General features: G+C 42.1%; 2 long non-coding RNA genes across 5 annotated transcripts in view; one reads left to right on the forward strand and one right to left on the reverse strand.

Annotated features, from left to right (window-relative positions):
- LOC134518341 (uncharacterized) overlaps positions 1–4,542 on the forward strand; it is a 30,568-nt gene extending 26,026 nt beyond the window's left edge. The window contains exons 4-6 of one of the 2 annotated variants that reach the window (XR_010071937.1): positions 1,238–1,367; positions 3,481–3,584; positions 4,441–4,542. This is a non-coding gene — a long non-coding RNA (uncharacterized LOC134518341). The remainder of the gene's footprint in view (positions 1–1,237; positions 1,368–3,480; positions 3,585–4,440) is intronic. The other variant, XR_010071936.1, reaches the window with a different exon arrangement.
- LOC134518340 (uncharacterized) overlaps positions 1–16,170 on the reverse strand; it is an 87,699-nt gene that overhangs the window by 22,930 nt on the left and 48,599 nt on the right. For all 3 annotated transcript variants that reach the window (XR_010071934.1, XR_010071935.1, XR_010071933.1), the window contains 8 exons: positions 11,091–11,155; positions 6,877–6,943; positions 6,636–6,731; positions 4,413–4,869; positions 3,184–3,281; positions 2,736–2,826; positions 1,243–1,316; positions 522–637 (listed from right to left, as the gene is read on the reverse strand). This is a non-coding gene — a long non-coding RNA (uncharacterized LOC134518340). The remainder of the gene's footprint in view (positions 1–521; positions 638–1,242; positions 1,317–2,735; positions 2,827–3,183; positions 3,282–4,412; positions 4,870–6,635; positions 6,732–6,876; positions 6,944–11,090; positions 11,156–16,170) is intronic.

Here is a 16,170-nt window from a genome sequence, read left to right on the forward strand (position 1 = left end):
GAGCAGCGCCAGAGCATGCAGGAAGGTACAGCAGGACAACAGCAGCCTGGATTTAAATCAGCTTAACCGGTAACAGGATTATATCCTAGAGTCAAAAGGCACAAACTGGTAGGACTTAAAAGAGGATGACACTTATTGTGTGCAATTCTGGGAATGACTTTACCTTGCCCCTTTTCTTTTTTGCATGAGGGGACTCTCATCTGTGTCATTCCTTGTCAGGGCTTGGAAATCAATGCCTTATGGAGAAGCAAGTCAGTGGCAATCAGCTAAATCAGCACACCCTACTCTAATTCAGGTGCAGGGCACCAGCCCTGTGTCTTACTGTTAATGTGCAGAAAAACAAATGCCTGAGGATTGTGGGCTAGAGCCTGACCCTCCTTTCTCCATCCCTTAGTTGATATAGTGCCATCTTTTTACCTAATAACCTGGGCTCTCCGTATCTTCCAGCTCTGCCTAGATAACCTCACTGACAGCCATGCTCAGGAAACACCTCCCCAGTTCAAATTACTTTGCTATTGTACCTGCGTGACAGGAGATCCTCTGAGCCGTTTGGATCAATCAAGACAAGAATATTTTTGGTTGCGGTTGGACTTGAAAGTTGCTAGAGAACTTTGTCCAAAGAAGTGAAGAAATGTATCTGAAAGGCAAACGCACCCAAGTTAGGCAGCAGCTGGGAGGGGCTGAAGATGTCAGTTCTGAACGAGCCATGCATATAGGTCCCAGCCTCAGCTCAGTTCTGATTTGGATCTAGCCCGAGCGCTTTAGCTGATATACCTCTGTTTGAACAAGCAAGTATCAGAAGAGACGGGATTCAACACAAGTTCACATCCTTTCAACTCAATCAGACTCATGTCTGTGTGACACATCATCAACTGCACACGCAAGGAAATAAGATCCACAGAGCAGGGCAGATGTAATGAGAATTAAGCGTGAGCAGCTATAACCAAAGATCAATGAAGTTCCAAACACTGACCACAACCCTTCAAGAGAAAATACTTAAACCATGCAGCAATTTACGGCTAAACACATGCAGTTTTAAAGCTGTATTTTCATTGTCAAATTACTTCAGATCTCCCATTTTCGTTAGTTACTGATCTTTCCTCTTTATGTATAAAACTTGGACAAATGACAGTAGAATAAAATGAGTTCTCTTTAAAAAGAGCAATTTTGAGCGCTGAATTTGCAATTGCCTTTTCCCAAGTTGCCACTAAAACTTTTTAATCCTCTGCCACCGTAGCTTACCCTCTTCTGTGAGCAGAGCTGATGGAAGGAAAGGCAACACCCCTTCTCTGGCGATGTGCTGCTCCAGTCAGCTACTGAAAATTCATTAACGCACAGGTTACACAACATCCCTCTCCCACTCGCAGGTACGCTCAGCGCTCTCATTTATGAAGTTAATTTAGTGAGGTTAAATGATACAGTATATTTGACTGCATTTTCTCACCTCCCGCTCGAGCCCTGTCAGGCTTCCTAGGTAAGAAAAGAAGCGCTCTCCCTGCCTTGTTTTCATACACACTACAAAAGGGATTGCGTTACCCTCCCCCCAACCCCAATTACCAGGCTGTGGAAAGAACTCCAATTAAGTGGTTAGCCATAATAGCATGGCAGCCCTTTAGGAAACTGCTTATCTAAATAGAGATGTACAGAAGGCACTTTTCTCTCTAATAGTGATGCATTTTCAATTTATGCAATACAAAGTGCATTGGTCTGCAGTGTCCCTGGCTACTGATGATTAATAGCCCATACACTGCAAGGGTCTACAAAGAAAAGTGCCAAGGGAAGCAGATGCAGCGGGTTTTATATTATCATGACTGCAACAAACTCATTCAGTGGTGTCAGCTCTGACTGCAGGATTCTGATTATGAAATATGATGCGTGTTGAATTTAATGGCTTTCTCTGCCCTTCTGGTGAGTTCACTGCTTTCCAATGTCATTTTGTGTTCTCATCTGAGTGGTAATAAAAGGAATATCATTGACTGTGCTAGCTCTGTAACCACTGTGTGTTTTACAATAAATTGTGTTTCAGGACCTTTCTACCCAGGAGAGTGTGCAGGGCCAGAAAGCAATATTCCCCAGTTTTCCAATATGAAGGCTTTCTGTGAGAGGACAGGAAATTATGCAGGACTGCCCTTCTCTTGAGGCAGTCCTTATGTGAGCAGGACATCTCTCTTTCAAGTGGTTATGTAGTAAAAAGGTCAGTTTAGATTGCAAATAATAAATTTTAAAAAAAAAGATAAAACATCAAAATAAACAGCTACTGCTACAGAGCAGAAATTATGATACCCCAATAACAGGAGGATAAAAGTTGTTCAAAATAGAATTTAAATAAGGAACCTGGGCATATATGGTGTTACCCATGGAGGAATGTAAAATCAGGGGAGACTTCTAAAGTTTCTTTATCCAGCAAATTGTTATTTCATCCAACCTGTCAGTGACCTGTGGCCTGCGCTACTGAGTTAAGATCTCGCCTTCGGGAGAGCTGGTTTGCCAGATAGCTACAGGTGTTCTCCCAAATCCCTCTAATGCCCGCAAAGTCATTGTATTGCTTTCTCAGACAAAATAAGCCTCACTACAAATGCATTGTGCCAGTACCAGTGTTGAAGAGAGCACACATGAGAATTCTTCACGCTGCTAACCAACACTGCCCCAGGCTGGGGTGGTTCTACCCTTGGAGGGACTCGGCAGATCTGCGCAGACAGACAAGACAGACTCAAAGCTGAGATATTTTGCATTACCTGAAGGGATTCCAGTATTTTCATCCCCTTTACGCACATGCATCTCCTGCCTGCGTTAGTGACGACTTCAGGCACTCAGTCGCTCGCACAGCTGGATCGATCGGGGGAAAGCAATGTAATAGATAGAGAAACATTTTTTGAGATTCTCTGATAAATCACCCTGTCTGAACTTTCCCCTTGGCTTCTGCTGCAGGCTACAGCCAACGTGAAGCACTGCAGGCACAGCTACACTAGGGACTGTGTGAGCTACGCTGCAACACCCTTTATGCAGAGAGGGCGAGACACAAGCAGATTCTTCCTCATCTACCCAGGAAAAGGCACAAATCAAAGTATTACCCACTTTTGCACTTCACAGTTTCACAACTGGCCAAATCTAGAGGGCAGCAGTGGAACAGCAAAAGGAGCTTCTCACTCAGAGCAAAACCATATCCACAGAGGCAGGAAGTACCTGAAGCACAAATGTTTTTCTCTTTGTAGTTGCGCATTCCAAAGTTCACCTGTGCTGTTTTCTTAACCACAGCCCCCTCTGATGGAGTGTTGCTGCTTCTAGAAACATAGGAAATATTTTTCCAAGCAGGAGGACAGAAAATCATACAGTTACATTTCAGTTCACTACAATCTGAAACCAGGGCTGGTGCTTTATTTTTTCTGTGATGAAACCAAAATGCAAAGGCTGTCCTAAGAATTTACAGTTGAGGTGGAAGCTCGCCTGATAAGTAAATCTGTACATTCGTTTGTTTTTCAGAAGATAAAGACCACCAACAAACCAGGACACGGTTCCATTAACGCCCCAGAGAGATGTATGTTTCATAGCCAGTGCAGCCCTAATTGAATTCGCTCTTCAACTGAGTAAGTTTGCATTCAGCAGTTCAATTTTTCCTGCACCACCTTGTAAGGTTTTCACAAAGAACCTAGGAATGAAACTTCTACTTTTAGGATAATCCAGAACATTTTTAACCTTGTTTTTGTCTCTAGTTGAAATGCCACTGGTATTCTCAATCATATTTTATGTATGAACGCTTAAAAAGCTTTGCCTAAAGGACAAATGAGAATTTTCTTTTGTCCTTTCAGACTATACTTCATATATTTTCACATAAAAATGTATTGAAACAAGATTTAAAACTGTTACACATTTTATTGAGATCTACCTCCAGAGGGAGAACAAAAGCACATTAACATTTAACATGGTGGCTTTGTCTTTTTCCCTTTCCTTCACTGTTTGCTGAAAAACTTGCAACAGTTGAAAGGTAGAAATGTCAGACAGAAACCTGTGATCTGCCTCAAAATTAAGTTATGTATTGCCATAATAAAACAGAGCATTTGTCCTCTCTGGGATTCTCACTCTCAGTAAAGAACCATCAAAGGGGCTATGAATATTCCCAGACGAAGAGATCATAGAGATGGAGGGTCCTAAGTGTATTACGATTAGCTCGACAATCCAATGGCAGTGTTTCCTTCTGCACTGTGTGACCTTGTCTTTGGATTTATTCTGGTCTGTGGGTACAAGAAGGTGCAGGTCTGGGCACACGTCTGTGCGGACAGTGCAGCAACACAGGAACCAGCCACTGCGAAGCTTGCTCTGGGGCTGGAACCAGCAGAGGCATCAGCTACTGAATTCTGCCTGCCACTAACTGAGAAACAAAAGCAAAGTCTCACAGGAGATGCGGGCCATCTTACCTCCTGTCTTACCTCCTGTTGTTTTCAGGGTGCTGGTGTCTGCTGTTTGCAAGCAGAGAAGTTGCAGGCTTCTTGGAACCGATACAGAAATAGCTAGCACTGAAACATCAGCCCTGAAAGAAACTGCATCCTTGAGTCTCCTCTGCGTAACAGCCCGTGAAGCACTCTTCTTAAGTTTAGATGTCTTCATCAACAGTTAGACTGATTCAGCACTGAGAGGGCCAGAGGATGCCAAATGCGGCCTCGATGTTCGTCCCAGGCCAGCAGAGGCTCTGCAGAGTGAAAATGAGCTCAGGAGGCCAAGGCATGAGAGTTTCACACAGGTAAAGAAAGCTTTAGAATGACTAAGTATTTCTTAGGTTTGAAGTTGCAAATCTGGTCCTCAAGTTCCACAAAGCCTTTAAGCACCTGCCATTGTTGTACTGACGTCAGCCGGGCCTCAGAGCAGCCTGTCCATCTGAAACAGAGCAAACCGACACGTTTAAAGCCAACTTGCTGGCCACTCATCCCAACATACCCACAGGCCACACTCCAGGTTTACACCAGTCCCTAAAATTCTCTCTGTGGAAGCCCTGGTGTTCCTGCATAGTACACCCCTCAATTTGTAAACCTTTTGTTTCAGAGGAATACAATTAGCCAGGTTGCTTAACAAGCTCTGCATTTCGGGAACTCCTGCACTTTCCCATTAGAAGCCAGAAGCAAGGCTTGATTTCCCATAGAACAGCTGATTGTCAACAAGTGCTCATTAGTAACATCCAAAGCCTCCACAGTCTTGCTGTTTAATTTATGAGAGCCTTGTGATTATGATAAACACGAGATGGTGGATCACTAGGGACGGTTTTGTTAGTTTGGGCCGGGCACAATTTTGTACCAGTTATGCCTATACAAGTGCATATGCCAAGAATTGTTATTTTGTTATTTTTTCCCTAAAGGTCATACCTGAAGCATCCTGATAGGGAAGCAGGGAAATCCGTCAACTTTCCTGTAATTCTTTAAAGCAAACAAGCAACAAAACTAACAAAGTTTCTTCCCTTTTTCTTTGTTAACATTAGATTTTCTCCTAGAATTTTGTTACAATACTGTTTAGTAAAACAGAGCTATGAAACCTGGCATGCTTTAAGAGCCACTATGTAATTTGCTCCCTACTGCATTCTGACATATTTAAATCTACCAGTAGACTCTTTATAAAATACCCAGAGAACACAGGGTCAATTTAACAGTGGGGCAAAGGAGCCCCATATTCAAGGAATCCCCCCAAGATCTTTCACTGTGTCCCCGGGAGAGAAGGGAACAGAGCGGGGGTTTCCTTCCGATTTCACCTCCACCCAATCATGGCTGTTTTAAAACAGTCGGGCACCTCCGTCCTTCGAAAACCTAGCAGGGCAGTGCAGGGCTGTTCAGCCGTAAGAGAATAGATGTACAGGACAGGGAGGATTAATATTCTTGGAGGTTTTCCTTAGCACGCAGGAAGCCAGCACAAAGGCACTAATAACCTCTTCAAGCAGAGTACATTTTCTCATGGGGATAATAGCTCAAGGATAGAGAGCGCAAGAGCTTTTATACTATAAAGGAACATTATCTTTCCTGTACGAAAACTAACCATTTTTGGCTCTTTAGTGCAGAACTAAGCTACCTCAATTTTACCTGTGCATTTGCACCTGGTGTAAGGACAATTTTGAAATGTCAACAAAATACATCTTGAGGAGTCTATCTTATGCCTCCCCGTTCACACTTAATTTGTTTCATCACATAGAGATAGGAATTAAAGGCCTTCACTACAGTTTAGGCAGCTTGCCAATACCTATTTTATAGCAATAAAATATGTACAAATTAAGGAATCTCATGTGGAAAATTCATTCAACAGCCTCAAAAGCCAAATGAATGGTAATTACTTCAAACACAATGTGGTGGCAATCAGGCAAGATTGGATCATGCTTTTAAATGTATGTCTGAATTTTTAAGAACCAAGATAATTATGAATTATGAAAATAACTCAGACAATGCCACAGCAAAGACAGTGTTTGTGGAATAAGAAAGAGATCTTTACGGAACAGAGAAGACTTAATTCCAACACCTGCGTGGAAATAATCAGAGAGCAAATGTGGGGCTGGTATTTTATTTCCTTACTTCCAGACATCATTTTATACTTTAGGATGGCTCGAGGTACAGAGCAAGTGGAAGCATATAAAATAAAATACAAGTTAAAGGATTTATCCTGCTTACTAAAAGCAATGGAAGTTCTTTCCAGTTCACATTCACATATATTGCAATGTAAAAATAAATTTGCCATCTTCGTTCTCCGTGCGAGTTTTCTTCAATCTGGAAAACAAGCTTAATATTCATCCACTTATGGAATGCCAACTGAATAAACACAAAGTGGGCTTGTTTCTCATGGGTAAAGCTGAACAGATTTAGATCAATACATACATTACTTTTAAAAGACAACTGGCAAACACAACCATACCTTTGTTGTCTTCTTGAGAAGTCTCTAGGAAACCTTTCCCTTCAGCAGAAAGTGCAACAGAACAGGTCTAGATTATAATTATATAATTCCATTAGCAAGTAATGAAAATACAGGTGTAACCAAAATATATACAAAATATCAGATTTATTTTTTCCATTGAAAAAATTGCCAGGACACTGGACTGGCTTTCTTATAGATCTAGAATCTTGTAAATCAGTGGTATCACAGAATAATTTCAAGTTGGCATGGACCTCTGGATGTCTCTTGGCCAACCCCCTGCTCAAAACCAGACAACTTTAAAGAGTTCACTCAGGGCCTTGTACCGTCGGATACTGTGCTTCATCTCTTCCTTCACAGTCTGGCGTCAGGGCTTAACTCTTCTTCAGAAAGAGTTAGGAAACTACTGGATGAAGCACACATTTTCTTCTGCTGTCACAGGAGCACTGCATCCTGTTAAGGAAGGGGCAAAGCAAGGGACAGCAACACTCCCTGAACACAAGGCAAAACCCTCCCACTGCTGAGGACCTGCATCAGTCCTGCCTCCGGTGGCTGTACTGGCACTGAAGTGTGACATACCCTGAAGGAACCTCAATCTACTCAGCTTACCAAAAAGAGCAATAGGAGATCATTTCATCAATGGCTGGAATATGCTATGTAGGGAGAGGCAAAAAGTTTAATATGATCCAATGCCTGGGAGCTGAAACTAGGCACACTTGAATGGAAAATAAGACATACACTTTGGGGATAATTCACCACCAGAACAGTGTACCTAAGGGTAAAGTTGAAATTCCATCTGTGAAATCTTTAGGAGTATATTTTTTGCTAAGAATATGCCAAACCACAGCCAGCTCAGAGGGACTAGAAAACCTCTTGGACAACGCAGAGTGTCAAACTGGTTGACAACAGTTATTTGTAGGTGAGCATCAAATCAAGCACAGTAAGTACTTAGGGAAGAAGGGGTGGAAGAGGGATGTTTTCAGAGGACAGCTGGACATCTGTCTCCCTTGGAAGACAAATTAGGGCCGAGACTGAAAATATCTCTATAAGCATCCAGGACACAACCCAAATGTGTATTCATTACATGCTGAAGAATTCAAGCTACATTTTGTTAGGGATTATGTAGGAACAGGTTTGCCTTACTTCTGTTTGCTTTGACAAAAGACATGCTCAAGCGCTGAAGAGAGACTCTGCTACACTGGAAGCCTCTGAAATTATGAACAGCCCAAAAAAGCGAGTAAGGAAGAAAAAACTCTATTTTCATACTGCAAGAGCTCTGGAACACCAGTGACATTTTTTGGCAGAACAACTCAAATTTTGGAACTCATTGCCACAAGATGCTGTGGCTGTAAAAAAAATAGATTCAAAGAGGGATTGGACACACATCACGGAGAATAAATTGCTATGAAACATAACAGTGCAGATGTAGCTTCTGGCTCAGGAAAGCTGTACTCCCCTCCTCGCTGGGAGCTGTGGGGGCATTTCTGGGGAAAGCTCACTCAGTTCCGGCTCTCAGCCGGTGCCTGCACACACATTTTCTGCGGTGTCAGCACTGCAGGTCAAGTCATTTCTAAGGTAACTCCAATCAAGTCAGTTCACTCCAGGGAGGGATTCGTCCCATGAAATCATCTCCATCTGCAAGAACTCTAAGCCAGCACTCGATTAATTTATCCGTCTGCTGTACGCTGTAACTCAATTCTAGTGGACGCAACCTGTAGTGCACAAGGTTGCAAATACAACTCAGCCAAGGGAGCAGCAGAGTCTCTAGAAACCACTTGTTAAGGAAAAAATAAAACCTCTTTAAAAGCTTTTTTAAAAAAAGCAGAATATCAAGAGAGACTCCCTCTTTCAAAGTTAGATGAGGCAAGAAAAAGGTCTTTAACATTAACCACCAGGGTAGGAATTCCATACCTTTTGTTTATTCCTTATTTCTATCAGAAATTGAAATGGACTCCATAAAAAGGTCAAACGAATTTTGAGTGCTGTATTTTCCTGAGATTATTTGGTTTCACCAAAAAGCAGCAGCTGAAAAAAAATTAACTTCAGACTACCCAATGTTAGCAAAAATAGATGTTTTCTTAAAAATGTACAAAATAAAAACAATTTATGACTTACTAGCTCAGCTGTCAGCATTACAGTTCTGGACTGCAAAGCATTTTCCTGCCTGCCCGGCATGCAGCCACAGAGTCCAGTGCCGGTGGCAGGCCAGGCAGGTCACACAATGCACACAACCAACCACAACCAAGTGGCTGAAGAGAATAAACTTCCCACTGTCACGTTTGGGATCTTTTTTTAAAAACACAATTTTTAAGACATGTTTAAATCATAGATGTGATGCAACAACCAATGCTGATGGTTTAATTCTAATTCTCCGCGTATTTCCGAACTGGTCCTGAAATTTGCTCCCCAGAGCGACCTCCCCGTCCGCAGTGCAGCACACAGGATCAGGCTCCTGACCACGGGCAGCAGAGGTGAAGTGTGAGCCCCTGTGGCTGATGCAGTGGGTTAGGACACGACATGGGCAGCCCTTCTGGGTGACCCTAAGCTCATTCCAGCAGAGCGGCAGCTCAGTGGTGTTGCTGCCTTCGCACCATTAGCTTTAGACTCTTCTCGCTGTGAATTTCTTGTGCAACATCAAATCCACAGTGGGATTTGCACTGCAGGTGCGCTGATGAGCACTGGGAGAACACCATTTCCTACCACCTCTGTACAGTGCACCAACATCCAAAGCTGCTTTGAAAACTATAGTGAAAAAATGACCTGTTAAGGTGAGGAACTGCTTAACTGTCTTTATCCTGTCTGTAACAAAAGACCAGCCCAACCACTTCACAGGCAGCACTGCTGCGGGTTTTGTCATGCTACAAGTTAAACAGGATAACGCAATTGCTGACTGTAACTTGAGAGTGAATCATTGTTTTCTGGGGAGTTATTATAATTATTTCCCAGGGAACCGTTGTTAACACCAGCAACAGCACGGCAAGGTCTGACATCAATTAGAAAAAGATAACACTCGGAACTCTCATTGATCCCTAAAACCTCCCTATCTTCTGTTGCTGTAAACCAGCCGACGTTATCTGGGCTGGCTGTGTCACAAACCACAGTGGCCTCCACACACTGCCCTGGGGGGGCACACAGCCTTGGGCTATAAGGGGGACACTTAGAGAGGGTGAGCAGCATCACCTGGCACCAGAGGGAAGAGGGGGAAGATACAGCTTCCCACCCTCCAACCACCTCCCAGGGAAGCGTCGACCAGCTACTGCTTCCTATGCATATGTACAAGCTGGTCTTTAATTAAAGCTATCTAAATTAGTCATATTTGAGAAGCCTCTCCCCATGGGAAGGACTAGTACTGTCAGATTCACAGTGGATGACTGTGCCAGCTTAATGCACGAGTGACTGTAACCACCATCCTGGCTGACAAGTGCAGATGGATTGCCACCGGCTGGGGTGAGAGGTGACAATGATTGACATCGGAACAATCGCCCAGTGACAAACCTACCCTGCTTAATGCACCTTGGGTTCTCTGAAGAGTGAATTTGATCTTACAGGCAGTTCAGCAGGTGCAGTACCAAGGTGCCCAACTTGTGGGATTTTTTTTTTTTCTAAGCTCACTGAAGTTTTTCATCTAGAATCTTTTCATTTCAAACGCTCTTCCCTCTCTCTAGGCTATGCTGTGCAATGAACATGTCTTGTCTTTTTTTTTCTTGAAGTTATAAGTGAAAAACAAGCATTTTAAAATTATTTGAATACTTGAGGAAGGAATTACGTGTTGATATTTTTTAATTACAGTTCCCTGCCTTTAAAACTGTTAATAGAAGATCAGTTAAGGTCAGGTGTGGGAACTCTGACTCCCACACACCCCCTCCATGCCTGCCTTTACTCTTTGCTGACTCTTCAGCCTCTAGCAAAGATACCCATTGCGAAACAGGAAAGAAATTACAGCTCTGGCAGTTCATAAATTTCAAAACTAAAAAAAAATAGTATTAGAAAGCATAGTAGCAAAAGAGTATGACAGAAAGGTAGCACTGAGGAAGTACTGGACATATGGAATGTATTCCTTTTTCATTTTAAGTAAAAAAGGAAATCCAAGAATATTTCACAGAGTATTTAAAAAGAGTGGAAAATTAGTCTGTCTCAGTAATGTAAATGTGAGAATATGATTACGTGATGTTTTGCAGCTGCAAACTTGCAACATACATTTTTTGTTTCTCACCTACCACATTTTTGTCTTCTCTTCATACCAGGGCTATGCACAGCTTCTACCTGCATCCTGTATCTCCTCCTATTGAAAAATAAAAATAATGCATTTCTATCCTTGAAATCCTAATAATTTGTAACAAGAAACTTAAACCAACCCTTTTTTTGGAAAAAGTTCTAAGCCTATCGTATCCCTCCAATATTCAATCACCCCTTGAATTCTTTTGCAGAACTGGCAAGAGCAAACTCAACGCGATGTCTCCTTGCTTAAGGATTTCCATTACATATACAGTTCTTGCTGAACCTTAGTTTCTGAAGCTGCCAAGTAAGTGTTCTGTAAAGTTCCGAAAAGACAAACATAACGCTCAAGACATAATCTGAAAATGACCACAAAATACCTCTTTGTGGATATTGGAAGTGGCAGACGATGTCTTGACTGTGGAGGCACAAAACCAAGGAGCTTGCAAGGGTAATTCTTGTTTCATTGCTAATAGATGAAGATCCAATACAAGTCCTGATTTTCTAGGGGGTTGTGCATAAGTGTGGGGGGTTTAATTTAAACAGCTCGGCATTTCACAAAATAGATACCAAAATTGATTCTGCCTACTTCAGGCTAAACATGTGAAAATGCTGACTGACAGAATCACCTAAGGGTAATAAATCTGCCAAGTGTTTTGTTAAACAGCTATTCAGTTTGAAATAGATCCCAGCATTCTAGAATAACAATGGACTACTGTAATGTATGGTGCATTAATTATACAGTTGACAAGAAAATTACCCTTCAAGCCAAGATTACTAAAAACTTTACTAGGCTTTTTTTTACCCTCTCCTGTTAAATATGGTATTCAATGTAGCCCTCCCAGAGGTTCTGCCCACCTCCTCCTGCAGAGTTAACCAGCATGGCAATAAAGTTCCAGGGAGATTTGCACTGATGTTTCACCGGGAACACTGGCTGCTTCCCCAAATTTTATTATACTGCTAAATGACGAATATCAACACAAAAACCAGCCTTGACTTTCCTCAGTATACGTTTTTCTGATAACCATAATAAAATGTTGCTTCAATTTGTGACTGTATTTACACCCTACAGTGGGTACGCTGGCAGATCTCTGACAATCTGGAAAAAAACCCCACATCAAGCTTTCACTCACTCACCCACTGGTGAAAGAGCAGGAACTCCGGTCTTGGAGGCCACGCAAAGATCTTGTAAATTAGACTAATTTAGAATAGCATCATAGAACCAACCCAAACTATTCTATTCTAAATTAGTATAAGAATACAACAGAAATGTATATACACTGTTATGAATGGAACGTAATCTATGTGTTTTCCAGGCAAATACTCCTCTCCGCTTCCTCTGCCAGTTCTTGAAACTTTTGCAGTTCAGGGCTAAACCTGGACGCCTCAGTAAAGCAGTGCAATGGTGCTGCTGCAGATGGGTCCCTCCCCTGAGGGCTGACACAGGTACCTACATGCAAATAAGCCATTTTAGAAACTACACTTTAAACCCGGTAAATTCTTCCCTAATAGCATCCTGTCAATCGGATGTAGAAACAGAAACAGATTCAAAGGTCGTGAGAGTGCTTTAAGTGTCATGGGAGGACTCTGCTCCGTAATCATTTATTCTAGTATGGACTCTTATTCACAAAATAGGGCATGTGAAAAATTCTGTGTATCTTAAATTCTGTATCAAAGATGACTTATTCTTAATTTTACTATAGTAACCTTCTAAATACAATCACCAGTTACGCATTTGCTTTTTTGAGTTAGAATCTCTCTCGACACACAGCACAATTCTCTAGTGAGTTTTCAGCATTCACGCACTGTTGCCGATATGGAAAAGCACTTCTAGTACTGCCAAGACAGAAGTGCTTACTAGCAAAGAAACGTTTCAAAATTGTACTGAAATATACTCCATAGAGTTGACAACGACGTGTTAGGACTAAAGAAAATATTACACATGCTGTAAGTTGAATTAAAATTCAAAAGATCTCTTGTAAGCATAAACCCGAACACTCCATTTCCTATAATTTGAGGTACAAGCATGACTTATAATCAAACACACCTGAAAAATGACACCACTGCGATTTGCCACCCTGAGGTACAGTCTGTAAGGATATATGTTTTTCGTATAATGCCATGCTTCCTATTAAATGGGTACAGAAAAATTCTTCGGTTTTAAAGCATAATTTAAGTAAGTTACATCCCTTTACAGTCTGCTTTACTGTAGGTTTTGTAAACTCACTATTAAAACAAATGAACAGGCATCATGGATTAAAAGAACACTCCAGTTTCAACTGTTATAAACCCCACTTTACCAAATCACATTACCTTGTAATTTATTCTAATGTAGTACGTATTTCCCTTCAAAGCCAATTTCTATTCCTTAGGCATACGTCTAAGCGCCTTCCTGATTAACCTCTCTGATCGAAAGCCCACATAGCTCAAGCGAAATCTTTCCATTTACCTCAACGAGCTGTTTATTATTCTCCTCTCCAGAAGCTGTGATGAGCTTGGTACTGTAATAGGGTTTTCTTTCAAGGAAAGCTTCAGGTGAAACAATAGCATGGACTAGATGCTAAAAAGAAAGCAATTCAAAATTACATGTTGTGCTCTCATGACCAAGAGGGGCTGCAGCACCAAAGGAGAGATGCCTGAATAGTAAGGTCAGTTACTTAATATTGACAGATGTATCCTTTCAGAATTGCTGTTAATAATCAGATGTCGGCCCAAGTTATAGGTTAGTTCTAAATGTCTCTGACCTCGAGGAGATCACAGCCTAGGCGTTACAGCTCAAGCCCTATTTCTCCTTGTTCCAGCAGAAGTCTGCTGGTTTCAGTCACAAGTGGCAAACAGCTTCAGAGTCTTGTGTATACCTGCCCACTTACAGAAGGAAAATTAACAAAACATCCCAAAGGAAAGTGTACTGAGAGAGAACTGACGCTGGGTGAGGTCTGGTAGATGGGAAGGAAGTTTAAGAAAAGACAGAAAGCAAAGGACGCATTATGGTAACAAAAAAGGCACAGAGAGAAAGGAGCCTTTGTCCAGGTTAAATTAGTACCTGCCAAACATTGAAATATGGAATTTGAATTCCAACGTTTCAAACCCTCTCCGTGTCCCCCCTCACCCCCCACTGTCAATAGTGTCTACACACAGGCTGCAACAGAGCTTCCCCAGGTAGCCCGATCTCATCAGCACTCTTAGGTACAACTTGACATCAGAGAGTTCTAACTCAAGGGGTTTGTGCTGGTTTAAATGGATTTCCATCATCCACAGACCTCTTTCTGCCCAGATAGGTATTACACACTTTAGAGAAGGGATCATGCTTCTTTTAATCTCTGTAACATCACCCCAACATTTAATAATAGAGAATCAACAGAGAATGGACCAAAAAAACAGGCCTAAAGCCTTCCTCACAATTTTAGCTTGCCAATTCCTGTTTTATTGCCATCATCTTGATGACTGATTATCTTCCACAGGTATCAGAGGCAGTCACATCACCCAGCTACATTCCCAAACTTGTCTAATTTCATCTGTAAATCGGGTACCCTGTTTTTGCCATTGCCCCACTATGATTATCTGATTTGTCTAACACGAACCGGAGCACTTCTTTTGCAGCTTCGTCAGACCCGCAGCTTTGAGGATTCAATCTTGAGCACAGACGTCAAGCAGCAGACGATGCCCAACGCTCTGAAGCTGCTCAAGTGTTCAATTATGCCCAGAGTCAAAACTGCAGCTTCACCATGTCTAGCTTTGACTGCCCAGCATTGCTCTAGTGCTTTCTAACTTTAGATTAAAGTAATCATTATCACAGATCTCTTCCTCAAGTAATCTTTTATTCTTCTTTTCAAACAAGATAAAGAGATTAAGAGTTTAAGTCTCTCTTTAGATGGCACGATTTTCAAATCTTTCCTGTAACCCTTTCCCAAATCCTTTCCAATTTGCCAACATCCTTTTTGAAGTTCACACATCAAAATTGGACACACATTTCTACTACTCAAAGAAGAGCACTCGGAAGCTAATTAGTGCACTTCTATTCAGCAGTTTTCCATTTTACAGCTATGCTTTCACCACTCATTGCCTTTGGGCTGCACACGTGCTGTTTGCCAATGCTTCATTTGAACCGGGCTTTCTTTTGGAGGGAAGGAAAAAGAAATGTAAATGCTTGCTTTCTTTCAAACACAGATTAATTTGTGCTTGTAGTAGGTCCTATACAATTCCATGCCAATTTCATTCCAAAATGAGGTTACTTAAGATTTTTGTACTGGAGGGCAGCGGGTGCATGGGATGACACCAACATTAAAAAAAAAATAAATTTAAAAAAAAATATTATCTAACATGAGAAAAGAAATTAATTCCATGTGGCCCATTGCAACCCAGACCACTGATGACATAACTTTGCAACTGGCAAAACTCTCTGTGCACTCCATGCTCGGGAGCAGAGGATGCTGCATACATAGAAGAGAAATCTTGGCTGTGACGACTTCGAAGACATCAGGTTACAAAACGGAAAATCCCTTATAATCATAGAATCACAGCATCTTCATGGTTGGAAAGGACCTTTGAGATCATCGAGTCCAACCACACACACACAAAAACCCCTACAATCTCTGGCACCAGAGCATGCCCTGAAGTGCCACATCTAGACATTTCTTAAATCCCTCTAGAGGTGGTGGCTCAACCACCTCCCTGGGCAGGCTGTTCCAGTGCCTGACCACTCTTTCAGGAAAGTCATTCTTCCTAATATCTAATCTAAACCTCCCCTGCCACAACTTCAGACCATTTCCTCTGGTCCTGTCATTATTCGCTTGGGAGAAGAGGCCAACACCCACCTCTCTACACCCTCCTTTCAGGGAGTTGTAGAGGGCAATGAGGTCTCCCCTCAGCCTCCTCTTCCCCAAGCTAAACATGCCCAGCTCCCTCAGCCTCTCCCAACAGACAGAACAATTCCAGTTGGCCATTACATTGCACAACTTCCAGGGATTACTGGCAACTTTTGCAGGCAACTGTGCAGCTATAAAACACCCGGCCATGTTTAGCGGGGTGATCATGTACTTCCTAGGCCCCACTTCATAGTTCTGCAAGAGCAGCACTGGTTCC

The sequence above is a fragment of the Chroicocephalus ridibundus genome, chromosome 7, assembly GCF_963924245.1.
Source record: "Chroicocephalus ridibundus chromosome 7, bChrRid1.1, whole genome shotgun sequence".
Taxonomy (NCBI): Eukaryota; Metazoa; Chordata; class Aves; order Charadriiformes; family Laridae; genus Chroicocephalus; species Chroicocephalus ridibundus.